The sequence below is a fragment of the Neovison vison genome, chromosome 6 (assembly GCF_020171115.1).
Source record: "Neovison vison isolate M4711 chromosome 6, ASM_NN_V1, whole genome shotgun sequence".
NCBI lineage: Eukaryota > Metazoa > Chordata > Mammalia > Carnivora > Mustelidae > Neogale > Neogale vison.
In genome coordinates, this window is record NC_058096.1 from 108,167,672 (window position 1) to 108,190,714 (window position 23,043).

Consider the following 23,043-nt stretch of genomic DNA (forward strand, 5'->3'; position numbering starts at 1 on the left):
TGGTTTAGTTGTATCTCACACATTTTGATATGCTTTCTTCAATCTCATTTAGTTTGAAATCTCATTTTCCTTGTGATTTGTTTTTTCACCCATGGGCCATTAGATGTGTTTTTTAGTATCCAAACATTACAGGGATTTATTTTTTTAAACGATTCATTTATTGATTTGAGAGAGAGAGAGCGCGTGAGCAGGAGAAGGAGCAGAGGGAGTTGGAGAGAAAATAGAGAACCTCAAGCAGATTCCCTTGCTAAGCATGGAGCCTGATGCAGGGCTTGATCTCACCACCCTGAGATCATGACCTGAGCTGAAACCAAGAGCTGGTTGCTCAACCGACTGAGCCACCGAAGTGCCCCAACAGGGATTTTTTAGATAAGCTATCTTATCGATATATAAAAGAATAGATAAAAAGACTTAAGTCTTTTGAAATTAACTAAGACTCATTTTAAGGCCCAGAATAAGGTCTATGTGGGTGAATCTTCTTTGCACAAATTCTGTAGTTGTTAAGTGTGGTGTTTTGTGAATGTCAGGTTAAGATGGTTGAGAATACTGTTCAAATCTATCTGCTTACTGATTTTTTTTTTTTTTTTGGCCTAGTACCATCTGTAACTGAGAAAGGGGTTTTAAAGTCTCTGTGATTGTGGACTCACCTATTTCTCTCTTTAGTTCTGTCAGTTTTGTGCTTGAAAGCTCTGCTGTTGAGTACAACTGTATTTAGAGTTGTTAGGTTTTCTTGATGAAGTGGCTCTTTTATGTTTATTAAATCTCCCTTTCTATTTCTGCTAGTACCGTGTCTTGATATCTACTTTGGCTAACTGATAGTATATAGTTACAGGAACTTTCTTATACTTAGTATTTGCATGGTACTCCTCCCACCCCCGACCTTTTACTTTAGAATTGTCTGTGGTTTTATATTTGAGGTATCTTTTTTATAAATAGCATATGGCTGAGTCTTGCTTTTTTTTTTTAAATCCGGTCTAGTCCTTCTAGTCCTCTATATATTTTTTTTAAATCCGGTCTAGTCCTTCTAGTCCTCTATATTTAATGTATTCAGTGATATGGTCGTACTTAGGTGTGTACTTTTTTGTTTTCTATTTATCCCATCTGGGTTTTGTGCCCTATTTCCTTTTCTGACTTATTGATTGATTGATTGAAGTTTATCAAATATTTTATAGTATTCATCTAATTGATTGATCTAATAATTATTGAGCTATGGCTTTTCAGTATTTTTAGTTCTCGCTCCAGAGATTTTACTATGTATCCTTAAGTTATGATAGTCTTCTAATTAATATTATATCATTTCTTATAAAATATAAAAACTAAAGATATAAAATATATGAAAGTAAGAACACAAAAGATGGGATGTAGTAGAATTATACTGCATTAGGGTTAACATGAGGGATTACTTGCAGCATTGGAACTCCAGTTTCTTAACTGCGGTGGTGGATAAGTGAACGTACACAGATGATAAAATCATATAGACTGTAATACACACACACATCCAAATAAAACTGGGGAAATCTGACTAAGACCAGCAGATCAATGTCGCTCTCCTGTTTGTGATACATACTATATTCTAGTTTTGCAAAATGTTACCATTGGGGAAAACTGGACAGAAAAATGTTGTTGTTGGGGAAAACTGGACAGAATTTACAAGGAATCTCTCTATTATTTTTATAACTGTATGTGAATCTGCAATTATCTCAATAAAAATAAAAAATATTCTTGCTATCAGGTAACCGAATTTCCATTGCTAAAGTAAGGGGCTTCCAAGTATCAAGAAAGAAAAAAGACAAAGCACATTTCTACTTTGATTTATGTATTATAAAAATAGAATATTCAATACTACTTCTTAGTTCCTATTGCCTGGTAGGTAGAGAGTGGTAGAAGGGGTTCGGAACAGTATTTATCAACATGCTTGCACTTACGTGTGGCAGATGCGGGCCAGCTGTGCGCCAGTAGGCCTCTATTGCCCAGGCCTAGTAGCTATTGGACTATCCAATCCAATCTGCTGTGGTCATGAAAGACTGGGTTAAAATTATCCCAGACCAAAAATATTTTATCCTGTGCTTAAGAATTTATAAGAAGAAAAATCTGTAACCTTAATCAACTAACAAACATTTCTGGAACACTTCTGTTTATTTAAGTACTCCGCTAGATGCTGAGGACACAGGAATGAAAATGACACAGTTACTGAGTTTAAGAAGCTTAGGGTTTAGTGCAAGATATAAACGTATACTCCAGTCACTATAATAGAAATATGTTAAATATGCACAGGGTGCTGTGGAAACAGAGGAAGGACCTCCAACAGATCCCAAAAGGTCATCAAGGGTTTCTGATGGAAGATATATTTGAACAAAGTCTTAAAGGAGAAGTAGTAAAAAGGAAGAGTTGACAGCACTCTAGCGAGAGGCAACAACAAGGTCAAGTACCTGTAGGTGAGAGAATAAGCAGCTCACTTTGGCTGGAGCCTAGAACTAGGAGCGGTAGGAAATGAGGACAGAGAAATTGGGGGGATGGCTTCAGAAATGGCTTTATGTGCCAAGGTCAGGAGTTTGTACTCCATTCTGAGTCTTATGAACTTCCTTTGCATATTTTAGGGCTTAAGTGTGTATCCTTTCCTCTTCTTATAAGGACACCAGTCACTGGATTTTAAGCCCACTCTATCTAGTATGACCTCATATTAGCTTAAATAATTACATCTACAGAGACTAATTACAAATAAGGTTACATTCTAAAGTTCTGCGTAAGTATGAATTTGGAGGGGCACACTTTTCTTTGTTGCGGTGGGTCGAAGTGTAAGAAGAAGAGAGGACATGCAGATATATGCATAGAGAAGAGGGCTTTGTGAGGACAGAGGGAGAGATGGGAGCAAAGCAGCTACAAACCAAAGACCGCCAAGGATTCCCAAGAGCCACCAGACGTTAGGAAGGGGCAAAGAAGGATCCTTTCCTAGAGTCTTCAGGGGGAGCATGGCCCTGCTAACACCCTGATTTCACACATCTAGTTTGAAGAACTGTGAGGGAATAAACTTCCATTGCTTTAAGCTACCCCCTTTGTGTAATTAGTTACAGTAGCCTTAGGAAACTACTGCAATATGTAACCCACATTCTATGTATTATGGGTTCAGCTCATTGTCGCGGTTTTAAGATATTTTTATTCATTCAAGAGGCAGAGCCTGATTCCTTTCCCCTTGAGTGTGGGCTGGACCTAATAACTCACCTCTAATGAATAAAGGGAGAATGAGGGTGTATAGGTTTGAAGGCCAGATCACCGCTTGGGTGATCTATGGGCAAACTATCGTCCATGGGCTGGCTGCCGGTTTTTATAAAGTTGTATCGGCACATTTGTTTGTGTATTTGTTTATGCCCATTTGTTTATGTATTAGAGGTGGTGGTTTTTACATAAAAACCACTGAGGTGAGTAGTGACAGTAGAGACCATATGGCCTGCAAACCTAAAATATTTACTGTCTAGCCCTTTAAGAAAAAGTTTCCAGTCCCTGAACTAGGTCATAAAAAGCACTGCAGCTTTTTGCTTGCTTTTGCTAACTTGCTCTGGGGAATGCCAGCTGCCCTGTCACGAGGGCACTCTGACAGCCCTGGTGAAAAGTCCACATGGCAAGGAACTAGGGCCTCCCACAAGCAGCCATGGAGGTGAACTGCATCCGTGGTCAACAGCTTGACCGAAACTTCCTGAGACCCTGAGTCAGAACCGCCCACCTATGCTGCTCCCAGATTCTTGACCTTTAGAAACGGTGTAAAATAATACATGTTTGTTGTTTTAAGCTGCCAAGTTTCAGGGAAGTTTGTTATGCTGTGACACGTAACCAGTCCACACATCTGCCCCTTCTGTGGTTTTGAATGCAGCCTGTGAGCGGCTCTGCACATCTTACCTGTGCCCCAGGCTTTCGCTATTTTAGAAACATACGGGGAATGAAACCCATTTTATAAAGAAACTCCCAGCTGACATAGATAAGACTGGGAGGAAACAAAGGATAGTGGAAGGCAAGGGCTACATTTCCCATATTTTTCAGAATTCTCCTTATTAACAAACATAGCACGAGGTCTGATCGTGGCTACTGAGATCGGCTGTCGCTAACAAAATATTAGGTTTGTAACTATGGTTATTTGAGTCATCAGGCAGGACGTTTGCTCTGTTATGTTATTCACTATTACTTATATAAACAGGAGTATTTGATAATGCCATTATAATCTTTATTAGGTGTGTTTGGGGGGTTTTAGTTGCCCTCTGTAAGTGCAAACCAAGAGGTCTCTAGCTGGGATGGTGGTGAGCTCTGTGGGTATATTAGTTTCCTATGGCTGCATCACAATATTATCACAAACCTAGTGGCTTAGGACAACACACATCTGTAGCCTCCATTCCTGTGGGAGAGGACTCAGCATGGCTTAGTTGGGCTTTCTGCTTAAGGTCTTGGAAGGCTTCAGTCAAGGTTTGCCCAGGGCTGGATTCTCATCTGGTAGCTCCTCTGGGGCACTCTGTGGTTGTTGACTGCACTCAATTCCTTGTGGTTGTAGGACCGAGAGCTTCAGTTTGGGTTTTTTTTCTGCTTTTGGTTGTTATTACCTGTTGGCCAGAGGTTCCTAGGAGCCACCATATTTCCTGCCATGTGGGGTTTCCCCAAATGGCCACTTGCTTTCTGACAGCTAGCCAGGGAAAGATTTCACCAAGACAGAAGCTGTGGTTTTATATAGCAACATCACAGAATTATGTGCATGTAATCACCCAGTACCTTGTCTGTATTTTATTGATTGGAAGTAAGTCTCATTCACTCCCAAGGGGAGGGCTCACACAGCTGTGTGAAGATTAGGAAGTGGAGGGCATAGGAGCCACCTTAAGAATATGTCTGCCACAATGGACTGCCCAGCCCAATCCTACCTGCAAGGTGGAATTAATGTTTCACCAGTATAATTGCTGTACGCAAAGAAAAAAGGATGTAGTGCCTTGTTTTTTGTTTTGGGAGTTTGTTGTTGTTGTTGTTTTGTCCTCTGTAGTACAAATGGTTGACATGTAGGAGGGTGCTGAATTAGAAGAATGGAGGGAAAATGAATAGAGATGGGATAAACAAAAACCAGGGGAGATGAAAGTTATACCTAATCCTAAAACACTTCCAGGCTGGAAAATACTGTAGCTGGAAACAGCTTGGCATGCAGCTAGGTAGATAGACCATAAGCAAAGGCTTCCTGCGTATGGGGAGAGCTTAAGGTACCACTGCCAGTAGCATAAAGGGAGCCCATTTCCACAAGGTCACAGATACAGTTTATAAAGTTCTATTATTTATTCATTTTCAATCATACTGGCATAGGTGGTATTCAAGTTTTAGTAAGACTTTAGAATAAGAAGGGCAACAGTAGATGTGATAGATCCCAAATCTACCTTGATGTGTGACGTGCATTCATTCACTCACTCAGTGAATTTCTGTTGAATGCTTACTGAATGAGAGGTCCTTTGCTAGAGCTGTTCAGTCTTGCACGTTTGTAATGGAAAGAGTGCCACCATCTATGGCTACACCTGCCGTGGGTATGGGGGGAGGACTAGAGGCATACGTGTTTAGTTCTGCCAGCCCTGGCATATAGTGTTCTTATAAGAAGTTTGGTGGCAAAGGACAGGAAAGTGAGTAGATAAGCCACAGGAAATTTTCAAAAGGGAGAGACACGGCAAAGGAGAAGTCTAGCCAATAAGAGACTGAAAATGATATACTTATCTGTGCCCAGAGAATCTGATCAATAGTAGGGACTCAGTTTTATCAGCTGTCTCACCTCTCCCTTTACACAGTCTCTCCTCACTTTTTTTTTTTTTAATTTTCTTAAACATAGACTGTTCTACTGTGTGTCAGACATAGTGGTAGACACTGTGGTAACCAAACTGAAAATAGCCCTGACCCCTTTCCCTTTATGCCTCGTCCAGCTTAGGACATCAGTAGCCATTTCAACAATCCTTTCCTCCAAGTCTCACCTCCTCCATTCTTTGTCAGTGTTGGCCCCTTCTCCTCTGACTCTGCCCAACCCACTGAACTTCCCTAATCATGCTTTCTGCTGCCATGATAGTTTTGCCTCCTTGGTTGAGTCCTCACTGCTGATTGGTGGCCTTTAGTTCATATCTATTTACATTTTCCACAGCAGCTATCCAAACCTCTTCTGTTCCCTCTGTTTCCTGGGAGTACAGCTCTGGCATCCTCTTTCACCAGGTGACTGTGCCCCCTGAGGGGGTTTCCCAACTTCCTTTCTACTCTTCTCTTTTTTTTTTTTTTTTAAAGATTTTTATTTATTTATTTGATAGACAGAGAGAGATCACAAGTAGGCAGAGAGGCAGGCAGAGAGAGAGGGGGAAGCAGGCTCCCCGCTGAGCAGAGAGCCCGATGTGGGGCTCGATCCCAGGACCCTGAGATCATGACCTGAGCTGAAGGCAGAGGCTTAAACCACTGAGCCACCCAGGCGCCCCCCTTCTACTCTTCTCATAATCTCCTAGTGCCATCCTCACTTGTCTATTTTCTTGCAAAACAAAATAAGTAAATACACACACACACACACACACACACACACACACACACACACCTTCTTGTCAAGGCTTTTAGTCCCAAGCCCTCCTACCTCCTCAAAGCCTATGCCAACCATGACCATCCCTCATTCTGTGAAAAGATATATTACCTACTATAGCATAGTATATCACAAAATTGTTTCCAGAGAGCTGTGTCTTGAAATTTGATATCTCCTTTAATATTACTGGGGTCGGGCACTTGGGTGTTCAGTCAGTTAGGCATCTGCCATTCGGCTTGGGTCATGACCCCAGGGTCCTGGGATCAAGTTCCACATCAAGCTTCCCGCTCAGAGGGGAGTCTACTTCTCTGTTTCCCTCTCCCTTTGTTCCTCTGCACCACCCCCTGCTTGTGCTCTTGCTCTCACGCTCTCAAATAAGTAAGTAAAATCTTAAGATTAAATTAAATTAAATTACAGTGGGAAAACTATAACAAGTTTTTTTTTAAGTTAAAATAATTTAGATAACAATAAAACCCAATTTTTATTTAAATAAAAAAATTAGATAAGTTAAAATAACAACGAACACTTATGAGCAGCTTGTAAAACTTTATTTTTTCCCAAAAGTAATATATTTGTACTTCATAGATAATGTAGAAATTTAGATTAAAAGGGAAAAAAATAAAATCATCCCTACACCTACATATAGACATAACCATGGTTAATATTATGTGTATAGTCTTCTAGGGGTGTGTGTGTGTGTATGTGTGACTATCCTACACATGTATATATAGGATTACATAGTACCTATTAGCATGTTCTTTTTTTTTCACACTTCATGAAATCTTTTTTTTTTTTTTTAAGATTTTGTTTATTTATTTCACAGAGATCACAAAGTAGGAGGAGAGGCAGGCAGAGAGAGAGAGAGGAGGAAGCAGGCTCCCTGCTGAGCAGAGAGTCCGATATGGGGCTCCATCCCAGGACCCTGGGATCATTACCTGAGCTGAAGGCAGAGGCTTTAACCCACTGAGCCACCCAGGTGCCCCATTTCATGAAATCTTTATAGATAGATCCTTTTAGCAAATTTCTGGTTACTTGTTTAGAATAAATCCCTTAAAGTTGAATTTTGGATCAAAAGGTATTTATAATTTAAGCCTACTGAAAACCTCTTGCCCAATAATTACATTTCAAAAAAGTTGTAACAATTTTTTAACCACCAGAGGTGTATGAGAGTGTATGTTTGATGGGAGCCGCACTCTTGTGAGCAGAACATAATGTATAGAGTTGTCCAATCACAATGTTGTACACCTAAAACTAATGTAACATTGTGTGTCAGCTATACTCAAGGGAAAAAAAAAAGGTCTATTTCCCCACACCTTTTCTAAAATAGTGTATTACCATGTGTAAAAAAGCAATTTTAGCCTCTTTGCAAGGAGAATCTGGTATCTCATTTTGTTTTAATTTGCAGTTCTTTAATACTGAATTTACATATTTTTCTCACTGGTCATTGCATCTCTGTTTCTGTAAATTACCTGGTCATGAACCTTTTCCTCCTTCTCCCACTTCATTTGTGTGTTTATCTACCTTGATCATTTTTGAACTCAAGAGTTGTTCAAACTAGTAAAAGTGTATTTTCTACTTCCATTTTCTGGTAGCTCTGAACTGGCTTTTTCTCAACAGAAAAGATAGACTAGTTTTTGTGCACAAGGTAGACTGGAGAAACACATTGGTCAAGCTGTGGCATGTTCTTAGCTTATTTGCCCTCTTCATGTAACGTTAACGTACTGATCATCATTCAAGTTCTTGGAATAATTATAGCTTCATTAAAAGTAAAACATGATGACATTGATCTCAGTCTACTTGTCTGGCTTGTAAGTTATTCTTTATGAATATAGACTGCATTTTGTCTTTAAAAATTTTCAAGCATATTTTTCAAGTTTGCAGTAGGTGGCAGCAGCAGAAAACATGCTTTCATTGGCTTCAAAATATAATCAGGACTTTATGCGGGACAATATAAAGGAACTTGTCCTAAATTTGAAAAGCTTCATGATGAAAGCTACTCAGAGCATACATTCAGCATGAAGTCTTTGAGTATTCCACAGCCTCCCTAAGAAGGAAGCTCCCAACAAACACGCTTCCTTAGAAAATGCATTTTATTTGTCAAATGTTGCAGTATTGAAAAAGATACACTGTGTTTTAGTATCTTTTTTTCTGGATCATATGCTCCCCTCACACACCTCGTCTTATATTTATAGTGAGTAACTTGAAGACACCAGCCTCTTTTCCAGAGGAGTGGCCTTTTGAACGATGACCATTTAATACAGAGCTCTGAGTCATTTAATATACTAAAAATACATGCTAAGAAAATGTGGCCTTTTTAGGTCACTCCTTCATTACAGGTGTCTTCAGTGGGGCTTCGCTTTGCTAATTTAAAAGTTTGGGGCCAATACATGTTTCAAGAGTATTGGTAATAATTTTCTTTAGATCTTAATATGCTCCCTGAAGTTGAACAAGCATCGTCTGTGATCCTTTCATGACAGGGGCAACCAACAACTCAACAGGGGACTGGGGAACACTCCTCTTTTGTTTCCAGACTACAATGACAGGTGGATGTCATGTTCCCTAGGCCAGGAGGGTGGCTCTAAGATAAGCTCTGTGGTTGTGGGTTTTGTGGGGAAACAGAACACTTGTTTGTTATGGCTAGTTGAAAGCTAATGATGATTGTGATGGCGGAGAGACCAGATTATTCTCAACTAGACACTGTAGGAAAAATACGGAACTGTAGATTGGTCTGAAGACTGCCTCGGAATGAAAAAGAACAGAATAGGACGCAGGAACAAAGTGAAGGTGGTTAGGAGTGGTTTTTCCAACTCCAAAGATGAAGGTGTGTTTTTGGGGGGAGAGAGGTGGAGAGGAAGCATTCTTTCACCTTCAATTCCATCCCAGCTCAAACTCTCTATGTGAACATGTAATAAGAAAGGAGAGTTTCCAGTTCTAGACTGTAAAGTTCTTCAGGGTAGGGACTATGTATTTATCACCAGATCTCAGCTTGAGGGTAGAGCAAGTTGTTATGAATGACTAAATGAAGTTAATTAACTACCTCAGAGCAACCCCCACCTTGCATTCTTTCCTTTCATATCTCCCCCAAACTTCCCCCTTTCTTCACATGCTCTGGAGCAGACTGTGTGCCTACAATGACATATGCATTAACTCTTCCTCCTCAGTGAGAGTATAGCATCCCACAGAGGTAAAGAATGGCTGTTGTTGACTAGCCAACACAGAAGAGATGCCTGGGCTGAAGGCTTTGGGATGATTTTTATAAGATTAAAGCATTAAAACTTCCTGGCTAAGGGAAAAAAGAAATTTTGTAAGAATCAAAAATTTATTTTCAGGCCCTGGCATGTTTAATTAGGTTTCAATAAAGCATTTAAGAATTGATTCAAGTATTCTTTTTTTCCAATTTATTTATTTTCAGAAAAACATTATTCATTATTTTTTCACCACACCCAGTGCTCCATGCAAGCCATGCCCTCTATAATACCCACCACCTGGTACACCAACCTCCCACCCCCCCGCCACTTCAAACCCCTCAGATTGTTTTTCAGAGTCCATAGTCTCTCATGGTTCACCTCCCCTTCCAATTTACCCAAATTCCCTACTCCTCTCTAACGCCCCTTGTCCTCCATGCTATTTGTTATGGTCCACAAATAAGTGAAACCATATGATCATTGACTCTCTCTGCTTGACTTATTTCACTCAGCATAATCTCTTCCAGTCCCGTCCATGTTGCTACAAAAGTTGAGTATTCATCCTTTCTGATGGAGGCATAATACTCCATAGTGTATATGGACCACATCTTCCTTATCCATTCATCCGTTGAAGGGCATCTTCGTTCTTTCCATAGTTTGGCGACCGTGGCCATTGCGGCTATAAACATTGGAGTACAGATGGCCCTTCTTTTCACGACATCTGTATCTTTGGGGTAAATACCTAGGAGTGCAATTGCAGGGTCATAGGGAAGCTCTATTTTTAATTTCTTGAGGAATCTCCACACTGTTCTCCAAAGAGGCTGCACCAACTTGCATTCCCACCAACAGTGTAAGAGGGTTCCCCTTTCTCCACATCCTCTCCAACACATTTTGTTTCCTGTTTTGTTAATTTTGGCCATTCTAACTGGTGTAAGGTGATATTCAAGTATTCTTTAGTCATATTTTCTGAATTTCAAAGGACTTGTTATCAGGAGCAGCAGCTTCTATAATACTTGTATGAGTATTTCCACTTAGAGCTTGTTGAATCGCCGACTAATTGTTTGGGTCTATGTTCTTGTTTCTTTGTCCTTGTTTTAGTAGTACCATCTAGTTATCCTAGAATCTTCTCTTGTGCTGGATTTCAGATACCTTTGAGACAAAACGCGTGTCTTTTAAAAAATCTTGCTGGCTTTCCTTTAGAACTGAGGACAGTATTCTATGTCCCAGGAGTACTGAGTGAGTCTTAACTGTGTCAAGAAAAGAAAGAAGGAGCAACTGTGGTCCCTGTGATCTTACACACAGACAAGATGATGTACTACAAAACACTCAGGAGACCTGGGATCATTTCCTGGCTCTGGCACAAATTCCAAGACTATGGACAAATTTCAGAACCTCAATTTCTTCATATGTTTAAAAAAAAAAAAAAAGGAGACAGAGTAGATTTGACTTTTAAAGTTTCTCCCAGGTCCTTGATCCTCTGAGTCAGTATTTCTTCTTCAGATGTCTGGAACAATCATTTCTTCTTTGTCTTATTTAGGAAATAACCATATAGCACTAGGCAACAAAATACATTACTTGGGATACAGGCTAAACAGCAGTCAGAGTCTCAACAAAATTTGATGGTTTAGAAAAGGAAGACTGTTATTTCTAAGGCCTTCATTAACAATCCTCAAGTAGGCAGGTATTTCTGTACAGATAGAGGACTCTGATCCACTAGAACATTCAAAGCCCAAAGTTAATGGTCTTGTTGCTCTGCTATAGCCTGGGGGTATGGCCATCTGCCCAGTAAAAGCTGACTCAGCACGGGAAGGAAGAGCGCCCAGCACCAGCAGCTTAGCTTCCTAGATAAGAACACCTGGAAGTTACCCACTTCACTTCCACTCACCCCACTGGCTAGAACTCAGTTATGTGGTCACTTCTACAGCTAGGAGAAGAAAGTCTTCAGCAGCATAGCATGCACCCACCGAAAACGTTAAGAGTGGGGATGGGGTAAAGTCTCTATACCTAGAAGAAAAGAGAAGAGATCGAATACTGGAGGATAGACTCCACATTCTGTTATGATTTTAAGGTACAATAGCAATTTTTTATTTTGCTGCTGATTGTGCTTCTATCTTATTTAATGAAATAGGTTGAGATTGGGATCTGTGATTTATCCCTATAAATACACCCCCCAACACATGTCCAGGTGTCTTGAACATAGATGGCATTCAACAAAAATGTGGATATTTGATTTATATATTGATTTTTCAGGCCATTAAGTAACCACTATGTTCATCCTGCCCCCACCAATACTCTGGTCTATCTATTTATTGCTTGTTTCATGAACGTTACATGTAAAACTTTTAATTCTGTCTAGTTGAGGAGAATAATTCGGAACCTATGAAGAAGCAATATTCTTAAAATGTGTATAGATATAGGTAGATAGATAGATTGAGTGATTGAGTGCAGGTTGCTACTAGTAGCAGCTACTATCTTTTGCTACTAGTAGTAAAGGAGGTATTACTCTGTTTGGGGGTAGCATGATTACATGTAAGGGAGAACCAAGAGCTTTCCAGTGTGGCTTCAGCATTTGGTATAAAGTGTATTCCCTAGACATCACATATCATTCTAGTTACAAGTAAACTTTAAAACACATACTTTGCTGAAATGGTTTTGGGTCCTGTGCTCTCTGTTCCCTTCCTTGGTGTTCATAATAAACAGCGGGCTGTGGTGCGGAGTGTGAATCTGTATGGTGTGAGCCTATTTACGGAGAGTCGTGTAAGGCTCCTTTTAAAACAGGCCAGTTTTGATTCCATGTTGACATGTTATCTACTCTGACTTCCAGTTCCATAGCTACTGCTCTTGGACACGTACAGTCTTGTCTTGGAATAAAAATACTAGTATGTGCCTTATCAGCTTTACATTTCACATGAGCTGTCTTTTTTTTTCTTTCAAGATTTTTCTTCATTGACTTGTCAGAGAGAGAGCATAAGCAGGGGGAGCAGCAGGCAGAGGGAGAAGCAGGCTCCCCGCTGAGTAAGGAGCCTGATGGCGGACTTGATCCCAGGACCCTGGGATCATAACTGAGCCACCCAGACATCCTGATTAAAACTATCTTTGAACAACTGTCCTTATTCTCTCATACCCAGTTTCTCCAAATCCTTCCCCTTGGAGGCCCAGTTCCAGTTTGCCTCCTTTTTATAACTGACTGTAACCACCCAGCCCCAAATAATCATTGTATCAGAAAGAGAAGACCTAGTTCAAGCCCTGGGCAAACTACAGCATAAGGACAGGGTGTGTTTGTATAAGGACAAGCCTTTATTCCCTTTACAAACATGTCAACTTGCCAAAGACAAGTAAACGGTAAATACTGGCTATAGTCTAGACCAGGAGGAATGGCTCCGAGCCTTTATTCAGCCTCACCCCCACATTCCCAGGGCCCGCACAGAGCCTCAACACCATGCACCTTCTTTGCTCTTGGGACATTTTTCTCCAAAGGACAGGACAGGCCTTTTTCTGTTAAGAGCTTTGATCTTACCTCTGTATGTCAGCAGAGGGCAGCAGAGAGCACCATTCTACAGCTTGTGTAGCTCTCAAAGTAGGACAGTTCCAATCCCCTAGTGCTTAGGGAGACAAATATGGGGGGCTTTTTTTTAAAGCTATGACAAAGACTGGTGCTGGTATAGGCATGGAGAGTGCTAAACATTTTGCAGTATGTAGGACAGTCCCATGCAAGCAAGACTATTCTCACCCCCAAATGTCATTTAACTTCCTTCTAGTGTTGTTCTCCAAACTCAAGAAAAACATCCCTGTGTACCCCACTGATTTAGTACTTTCACCAATTTGTGTAGCGGTCATCTCACCAAATGTCCTTGAGACTAAGAACTGGCTTTTTCATCTTTGCATGAAACTCTGAAACAATTTTTTTACTTCACTTTTAATTTTTAGTCATTGAATGATTGTAAACGGGTCTTTAATGGGGGAGGGACAAGGGGTAATGGATAGAATTTAAAAGTAGCGGGGGGCACCTGGGTGGCTCAGTGGGTTAAGCCTCTGCCTTCGGCTCAGGTCATGATCCCAGGGTCCTGGGATACAGCCCCACATAGGGCTCTCTGCTCGGCAGGGAGGCTGCTTCCTCATCTCTCTCTGCCTGCCTCTCTGCCTACTTGTGATCTCTGTCTGTCAAATAAATAAATAAAACCTTTGGGGCGCCTGGGTGGCTCAGTGGGTTAAGCCTCTGCCTTCGGCTCAGGTCATGATCCCAGGGTCCTGGGATAGAGCCCCACATAGGGCTCTCTGCTCAGCAGGGAGCCTGCTTCCTCCTCTCTCTCTGCCTGCCTCTCTGCCTACTTGTGATCTCTCTCTGTCAAATAAATAAATAAAATCTTAAAAAATAATAAATAAAACCTTTAAAAAAAAAAGTAGAGTCAGTAGGTTACAGAGTTTAGATAGAGCTAGATTAGATTAGATGAGCCAGTCTTCCTGAACTTTAATTTTCTCACATATGAAACAGGACGAATATCTACCCTATTTTAAAGTACTTTGTAAATTGTAAAGCGAAGTACAGGATTGTTTATAAAGAATGTCTATGACCAGATTTGTTCCCAGTCATTGTTTCTGGAATTTAGGTATCCTGTATGTGAAAAGAACACACTTATATAAGGAAGATATTTGAGCACAAAAGGCATGGTGGGCTCTGTGCCATGTGTTCATTCCTGGAGCCCTCGCCTCAGGTGGCTGCGGCCCCCTCTGAACCACTTGGACTGAGAGTGCTGGAGAGCCAGTGTTCTCAATGCAGAAGATGCAGGAGCAGACTAAAAACAAAATGGCAGATGTCTGCTATTCTTATGTTTTGCTCTTCAGTTCTCTTGCTTGCACTATGCAGCTAAAGTGGAAATGCCAACCCGTATCTAGCTAAGAAGGGTGGAAATTAAAACCGGTTCAGAAGAACAGAAGTTAAATGGTTTACCTGGCCTCTCAGAAGTAGCACCAAGTCTCTGTGGATGTGTGAAGTAATATATAAATTTCCCTTTTACTCTTTCAATATGGAAAGTGCCTTTATAAACTCAAGATACTATTTTTAGACCCCAAAAGGTTAGGTTTATGGTACCTTGCCAGAATTCGTATATTATGGAATGGTGTATTTCAGGGATGCTAAATATTTTATTAATTGAGAAATCCATTTTCTTTTGATTTATTTCACTGCATCTTCATTATTAATCAGAGAAGATTTCTTACATCCTTCGTTTGCAGTCATCCTTTTGATAGGGATAATACATTAAAACTTCATTAAGCTCTTAAGATTTATTCCAAATAGCACATAAAATCTCTAAGCAATTGCTTTTCTCCAGCTGACTAGATGTTTTATTATACTTTGATGAGAAATATTAAAGACTTCAAATCCATTTAAGTCAAAATATCTTCCAAAGTTTGCTATAATGATGTATACCTTTAGGGTTATCTTTTATCATAAAGATGATTGGAGAATTTATGGGCATGAGACTCATCTTTTTAAAGGTTAATAGGTAAGTGTTTAGTGTACATTTTTATTTATAGTCTGTTTCAAAAAGGATTTGTAGTCCTTACCATGAAATATATGTACAATAAGGTTAATAAAAGGGAAATCAAACCCAAAGCAGGGAGGAGGTTTTGCTAATGACAAAAGCTAAAATAGATATAGATATATAGATTGATAGACATATTTGAGGCTAAAGTTGGCTTTGAGCTTCCCACCGACAGGAACAAAAAAAAATGGAAATATAATGGGAATATAATATAATGGAAATATAATAAAAATGGAAATATAATCACATTGTTGTTATTGAAAATGTGGGTGCCTAATAATTTTTCAAGAACAGAAAACTTTTCCCTGGTATTAAGTTCTAAAATGAATTCTTTGTGTGAATTGCTGGTATATGAGACATCATGCAAGGTAATGGACAACACAGAAACAATATTGCTGTTCCTTATGATAATTCTTGATAAAAGCAAGGCATAACATGAAAGCTGTGACAATGATTCTGCTAAGGGGCACTAGGTTAATGATATTTTAGGTAAGAGGTAGCTTTCTGATGATCCATCTATCTCCTTTGGTACAAGGACAAATTTTAGTGATCCTTAACTGACTGAACCACCCAGGCACCCACATTTTCATGATACTTAAAATAATTTATTTTTCCCTTAGATGTTGCTTAAAAATCGCTTTCTCAGCTAGGTATTTAATGGCAGCTAGACAGCAGCAACAACAACAAAATGGAAGTAATAGTTTGCTGCAGTCTTTGAATATTGAAATTTGAATATTTAAAATTGACATTGCTATCCACGCTATCAAACCATACGCTCTGAAAACAGGGAAAGTTAGAGTTAACATTCTGATATGAAAGTAAAGAATTTCAGCCAGTGTTCCCACCTAGTAGGTTGTTTTCCGTATCAGTTCAAATGATTGTATATAAACTACAGGTTTTCTTGGGAAATTTTAGCTTTTTTTTCCCTATGAACTGAGTTTTTGGTCACCTGGTTTAACCTCCTGAAGGTTCCCTCCTCCTTGGGTACAGCCCAGTCTACCAAAGGAAAATGATTTGGATGAGCTTTTCTTTGGAAAATGTGTCCCTAATACATATTTTTAAAGAATTTCCTACAAGAGATCTGTTGAAGTTTATTATAAGCAAAACAAACATGTGTTTTTTTCTGTGGTTTTTAATCCCTGGATCTGCACGGTTGTTGAAATTTCCCTTGCTGAGAATAGAATGGCCCATGGTATTTGAATAACAACAATAAAACAAAATAGCTACTAGTATCATTTGCTGAGTATCTTTTATATTACAGATTCTGTGCTAGCCTTCTCATGTATTAACTTTCACATAATAGGCATGGCCTGTTACTATTCCCATTTAAAGAATGAGAACACAGAAACTCCAGTTTACCCGAACTTACAAAACTAGTAAGTGGCAGGGTCAGGATTTGAACCCAGATCTCTCTACTAGCTTTTAACTACTACACATTGGTACCTGTGGAAGAAATCTGAATCTTCATGCATTAGCCTCGAGGTCATTATCCTTTTTTGTGGTATTTCTGACAGAAATTGTCATCGGATCATAATACTTTGATCTTCTCTTAGATTCTGGCTTAAATGAGTAATTTTCCTTAAGAAAAAAAAAACAATTTTTCTTTAAAAACAATCCTGGACTAGCTCATACTTTTTTTTTTTTTTTAAAGATTTTATTTATTTATTTGACAGACAGAGATCACAAGTAGGCAGAGAGGCAGGCAGAGAGAGAAGGAAGCAGGCTCCCCGCTGAGCAGAGATCCCGATGCGGGACTCGATCCCAGGACCCTGGGATCATGACCTGAGCCGAAGGCAGCGGCTTAACCCACTGAGCCACCCAGGCGCCCCCTAGCTCATACTTTTTATTAGCAGAATAATTATACCTTAACTTCTATTCTTAGATTGTCTTCTAATAATGAAATTTGAATATCTTCTTGGGAAGCAGGACCAGAGTAATCTTCCAGTCATTACTGAAATTTGAAGAGTTTCATTTGATTCTTAAAAGTGCTTTCTCACCTTGATAATGACTTTGTAGTCCTCCACACTTGGCATGCCCACATGCTAAAATAAAAAAAATAATTCTGATGATGGGACTTTGCTTGATAACTCTAGAGTTGTCGTGTCCCATACAGTAGCCACTAGCGAGCCACATGTGAGTATTTATTTTAAAATTTAGATGTACTATATGGTGGCTAACTGAACATAATAAAAATAAAATGACATTTAAATGAACTAAAATATAATTTAAAATTCAGATCCTCAATCACAGTAGCCACATTTTAAATGCTAAAACGTCACATGGGGCTACTATATTAGTGTGAATTATAGAATACTTCCATCATTGCAGGAAATTTTGGGCAGTGCTGCTCTTAAATGTACATTTCTCATGGCCCCCTCTCCCTACCTTCCTTCTATTCCCAAAACAACAATGGCTTCCTCCAAGAATTACCTCTACAGTTTCTGTAATTTGGAGGAGATAACTTTTCTTCCCAAAGATTTCCCATGATATTCAACAGGAGAAATTGTTGTTGGCCCTGTCGGTGTTTCTGTGGTACAGGGAAGCATGCTAACCCTGACCAAGTTCATCTTACTAAAATGGCAAGTCCATATAGCCAGCTCGTTTTTATTTGCCAGATTACATATAAAGCCAACTTCTTTTTTTTTTTTAATTTATTTTTTTTTCAATTTATTTATTTTCAGAAAAACATTATTCATTATTTTTTCACCACACCCAGTGCTCCATGCAATCCGTGCCCTCTATAATACCCACCACCTGGTACCCCAACCTCCCCCCCCCCCGCCACTTCAAACCCCTCAGATTGTTTTTCAGAGTCCATAGTCTCTCATGATTCACCTCCCCTTCCAATTTACCCCAACTCCCTTCTCCTCTCTAACATCCCTTGTCCTCCATGCTATTTGTTATGCTCCACAAATAAGTGAACCATATGATAATTGACTCTCTCTGCTTGACTTATTTCACTCAGCATTATCTCTTCCAGTCCTGTCCATGTTGCTACAAAAGTTGGGTATTCATCCTTTCTGATGGAGGCATAATACTCCATAGTGTATATGGACCACATCTTCCTTATCCATTCATCCGTTGAAGGGCATCTTCGTTCTTTCCATAGTTTGGTGACCGTGGCCATTTCGCTATAAACATTGGGGTACAGATGGCCCTTCTTTTCACAACATCTGTATCTTTGGGGTAAATACCCAGGAGTGCAATTGCAGGGTCATAGGGAAGTTCTATTTTTAATTTCTTGAGGAATCTCCACACTGTTCTCCAAAGAGGCTGCACCAACTTGCATTCCCACCAACAGTGTAAGAGGGTTCCCCTTTCTCCACATCCTCTCCAACACATGTTGTTTCCTGTTTTGTTAATTTTGGCCATTCTAACTGGTGTAAGGTGATATCTCAATGTGGTTTTAATTTGAATCTCCCTGAGGGCTAATGATGATGAACATTTTTTCATGTGTCTGATAGCTATTTGTATGTCTGTTCATATCTTCTGCCCATTTTTTAATATGTTTGCCTGTTTCGTGTGTGTTGAGTTTGAGGAGTTCATTATAGATCCTGGATATCAACCTTTTGTCTGTACTGTCATTTGCAAATATCTTCTCCCATTCCGTGGGTTGCCTCTTTGTTTTTTTGACTGTTTCCTTTGGTGTGCAGAAGCTTTTGATTTTGATGAAGTCCCAAAAGTTTATTTTCACTTTTGTTTCCTTTGCCTTTGGAGACATATCTTGAAAGAAGTTGCTGTGGCTGATATCGAAGAGATTACTGCCTATGTTCTCCTCTAGGATTCTGATGGATTCCTGTCTCACGTTCAGGTCTTCTATCCATTTTGAGTTGATCTTTGTGTATGGTGTAAGAGAATGGTCGAGTTTCATTCTTCTACATATAGCTGTCCAGTTTTCCCAGCACCATTTATTGAAGAGACTGTCTTTTTTCCACTGTATATTTTTTCCTGTTTTGTTGAAGATTAATTGACCATAGAGTTGAGGGTCCATATCTGGGCTCTCTACACTGTTCCACTGGTCTATGTGTCTGTTTTTATGCCAGTACCATTAAAGCCAACTTCTTAGGTGGCTGTGTTTAGAACCACTTATAGGCTGTGTTTTTGAATTACACCAGAGACTACCCTCCTCCCTGGTAGACTAGTTGAGTGATGGTGTTGCTGTCAAATCTTATAACAAATTGTTGGCTTCCATAACAGAGTTGAACATCTTGTTGACCAACTTTTGGGGAAAAAAAGATCATTTTCTAAAAAATCTGATTCTTTTTGTGTACCCTGGTTAGTTTTGATTGTTGTCAAAAGAAACAGAGATGTATATTCTTAATTCCTTTCCATTTATGGGTTCTAAAATAATCTCGGTCCATGGACGTATTGATATAAGCCAGTGTGGTACCCTCAGGGCTACTAGGCCTATACCAGTCCTGTACTTGTCTTAAGCAATACTAGTGGTCCATCTTTTCCATAGTGATACTCCACAGTAAGCTCGTTTAGAGAAATTTGCTGGATATGTTACTTGCCAATGATATTCTATTGTTTGAGTACATAGAACAGTGCCCTGAACATCTTTGCTGTGTGTAAAATAGTCCTGGAGGGTCTTGTTGCATTTTGTTTTTCCAAATGAGCTAAGCAGGGTACAGTACTCACTAGTGTCAGGCTTGAACCCTCCAAAGCCACACAGAAACATGCAACCACTCTCCTTTTAACTGTACAAATAGTCTGATTAAGAAATAGAGGAAGATCTCTGTTCAGAATGTTCTTGGTCACTGGACACCTCATAACAGAGGCCTTATATTAGCTACTGTTGTTCCAGCATCAAGGATTTCCCAAATTCAAAAAAGTTGTGATCGGTTTTAGTATTGCTATTTAGTATTGGTAATCATGAAGTGAAATGATAGGGTCTAGGGGCAGTGGATTATATTAATCTCCACTTTTGTGTAACTTCTAACATTTTTAAAATAAAGAGTAAAGAAATATCATGATTCATTTATTGTGCTATCATGTTTTATGAGTTCCTTCTATATTTTGGAAATTATCGGATATGTGTTTTACAAATGTTTTCTCCTATTCTGTAGGTTGCCTTTTCATTCTGTTGATTAAAGCTTCTTAGTTTGATATAGTCTATTTTTGCTTTTGTTGCCTTTGCTTTTGTGTCATCTCGAGAAATTATTGCTAAAACCAATGTCAAGAATGGGCAAAGGACTTGGGGCACCTGTGTGGCTCAGTGGGTTAAAGCCTCTGCCTTTGGCTCAGGTCATGATCCCAGGGTCCTGGGATGGGACCCCACATCGGGCTCTCTGCTCATTGAGGAGCCTGCTTCCCCTCCCTCTTGCCTCTCTGCCTACTTGTGATCTCTCTCTGTCAAATAAATAAATAAAATCTTAAAAAAGAAAAAAAAAAAGATTGGGCAAAGGACTTGAATAGATGTTTCTTCAAAGAAGACATACAAATGACCAATAGGCATAGGAAAATGTGCCCAACATCATTAATTGTCAGAGAAATACAACGTGAAACCTCAGTGAGTTATCACCTCATACCTCTTAGGATGGCTACTATTTAGAAAAGGATAACATATGTTGGCAAAATTTGGAGAATTTAGAACCCTGTACCCTGTTGGTGGGAATGTAAAATGGGATAGCAACTGTGGAAAACAGTATGGAGATTCCTCATAAAATTAAAAATAGAACTATCATATGATTCAGCAACCCCACTTCTGGGCATATGCCCCAAAGAACTGAAATCAGGATCTCCAAAAGATACCTGCACTCCCATGTCCACTGCAGCACTATTCACAATGACTAGCATATGGAAACAACCCAAGTGTCCATCAGCAGATGAACAGATAAAGAAAATGTGGTGTATACTTATGATGGAATATTATTCGGCCTTGAAAAAGAAAATTCTGTCATTTGGGAAAACGTGGATGAGCCTGAAGGACATTGCGCCAAGGGAAACAAGCCAGTCATAAAAAGACAAATACTGTATGATTCCGCTTCTATGAGATACCAAAAAGAGTCAAACTCGTAGAAGCAGAGAATACAATAGGGGTTGCCAAAGATGAGAGGGGAGGGAAATAGGAGTTGTTATTCCATGGGTGTAATGTTTCAGTTTTACTAAATGAGTAAGTCTAGCAATCTGCTCCACAACTTTGTGCCTATAGTTAACAATGTGGTCTTATATTGTGCCCTGCAAAATTTGCTAAGAGGGTAGATCTCATGTGAAGTAGTTTTACCATAAAAACAAACAAAAAACCTACAAAGGAACACAAGAAAACCCTCTGATTATGTCTAGTGTCTTGACTGTGGCGATGGTGTGTGGGTATTTGCATGACTCTGACCTCTTCCAGTTGTACAAATTACATATGTGCATTTTTTTATATCTCAATAAAGCTGGTAAAATTTTTTTTAATTAGAGAGTTTTAAATGTCATGAGCTCTTGGGTGAATTTAATATAGCTGTTTTAATATAGTAAGGCATCTTATTTTAAAAAAACTTTGGTCTAAGAATCATTAAGAGCTGTTTTGGAGCTGTGTCTTAATGAGGAAATATTTACCTACTTTATTTAAATGCAGCATTGCTCTTCTACACCCACTTTGATGCATCACAAAGGTGAGCAAATGACATTATTCTTTAAAAAAAATTGCATTTATGTAATATTGTCTTAAATATGTATATATATTCCTTAACCACTATTCCCATTAATATTTCCCTACTGTTTTCTTTTAGGAGACTTGGTGAGCAGGGCTACATTTCTTACTCATCACTAGTTTTAGGAACTCTTTCCCTGACTTTGATTTGTTTTTTATCACATCAGAGCAGGCACGTTGCTGAACAGCAAGAAAGGAGTAAAGAAAACAGCTCTAATGAATAAAAGAGTGATTCTTCTATATGCATTTTTGGTAGCCCTGATTCCACCGAAATTCTATTTTGATTTTCTCATTCAATAGCAATACAACGTTTTCACGAGTAGCACACACACACACACACACACACACACACACCACCCCCTCCCTCCCCGCACCCCCTCAAGCTGCCAGTCTGTCTTAAGGCAGTGGCAGATGCCTGATTGGCGGGCTCTGTTTATTCTGTGACCAGATTCCTCCTAAAAGAAGGCAGGCCATGAGTGCCTGAAGCCTATTGGTCGGGCCTGCTCTGGACCCTCCCCTTCTTTTTCATGGCACACACCACAGAGAAGTCTGTGCGGAATCCTAAACCAGCCCAATTTACATCCATTCATGAATCTGTGACGTCAGCAAGCCTTTGGGCTTCTTTGCGGTGGGCTGGAGGATTGTGTGGGTGGAATCCCCCTCCCCCTTATTTTTCTGATTCTGCAAGGCTTTTTAAATTAACCTTCCACCTTTAAAGCAAGAAAATGGAACGGCATGTGTAGGAATTCTTCATTGTTGTGAGTATCACACTCTTTTTTTTTTTTTTTCCTGTTTCATCAGCATTTCTAGCACAAGGACAGATGGAGAAGGTATTTGAGATTTGAGTTGATTAGAAAGCTGATATTATTGAGGGAGACTGGGTGAGAAAGACAGAGCGGAAGACAGGGGCAAAGAGTAATCTGAAACCCAGTTAGAGCTCCGAGCCTCCCAAACTGACAGCTGGTTTTCCCTTTGCTGGTCTGCTTGCTTGCTAGACGTGGACATTTTTCATTTACGGTTCTGCACGTTACCTCTGGATGCGGGCTTGGCTTTCCTTAAAGGGAGATTCATTTCTCGGAGAAGAGATGCGGGTCGCGTGAGAGGCAAAGCCCCCAGCTGGTA

At 39.6% G+C, this 23,043-nt stretch overlaps 1 protein-coding gene across 4 annotated transcripts in view; it reads left to right on the top strand.

Annotated features, from left to right (window-relative positions):
* Positions 1-23,043, top strand: part of MAP3K13 (mitogen-activated protein kinase kinase kinase 13) — a 168,265-nt gene that overhangs the window by 51,247 nt on the left and 93,975 nt on the right. The window contains exon 1 of one of the 4 annotated variants that reach the window (XM_044251931.1): positions 22,466-22,679. The exons of the other annotated variants lie outside the window; for them this stretch is intronic. The gene's annotated coding sequence lies outside the window, so the exon portion shown is untranslated. Of the gene's footprint in view, positions 1-22,465; positions 22,680-23,043 lie in introns of those variants that run through there. 4 annotated transcript variants of the gene reach the window in all.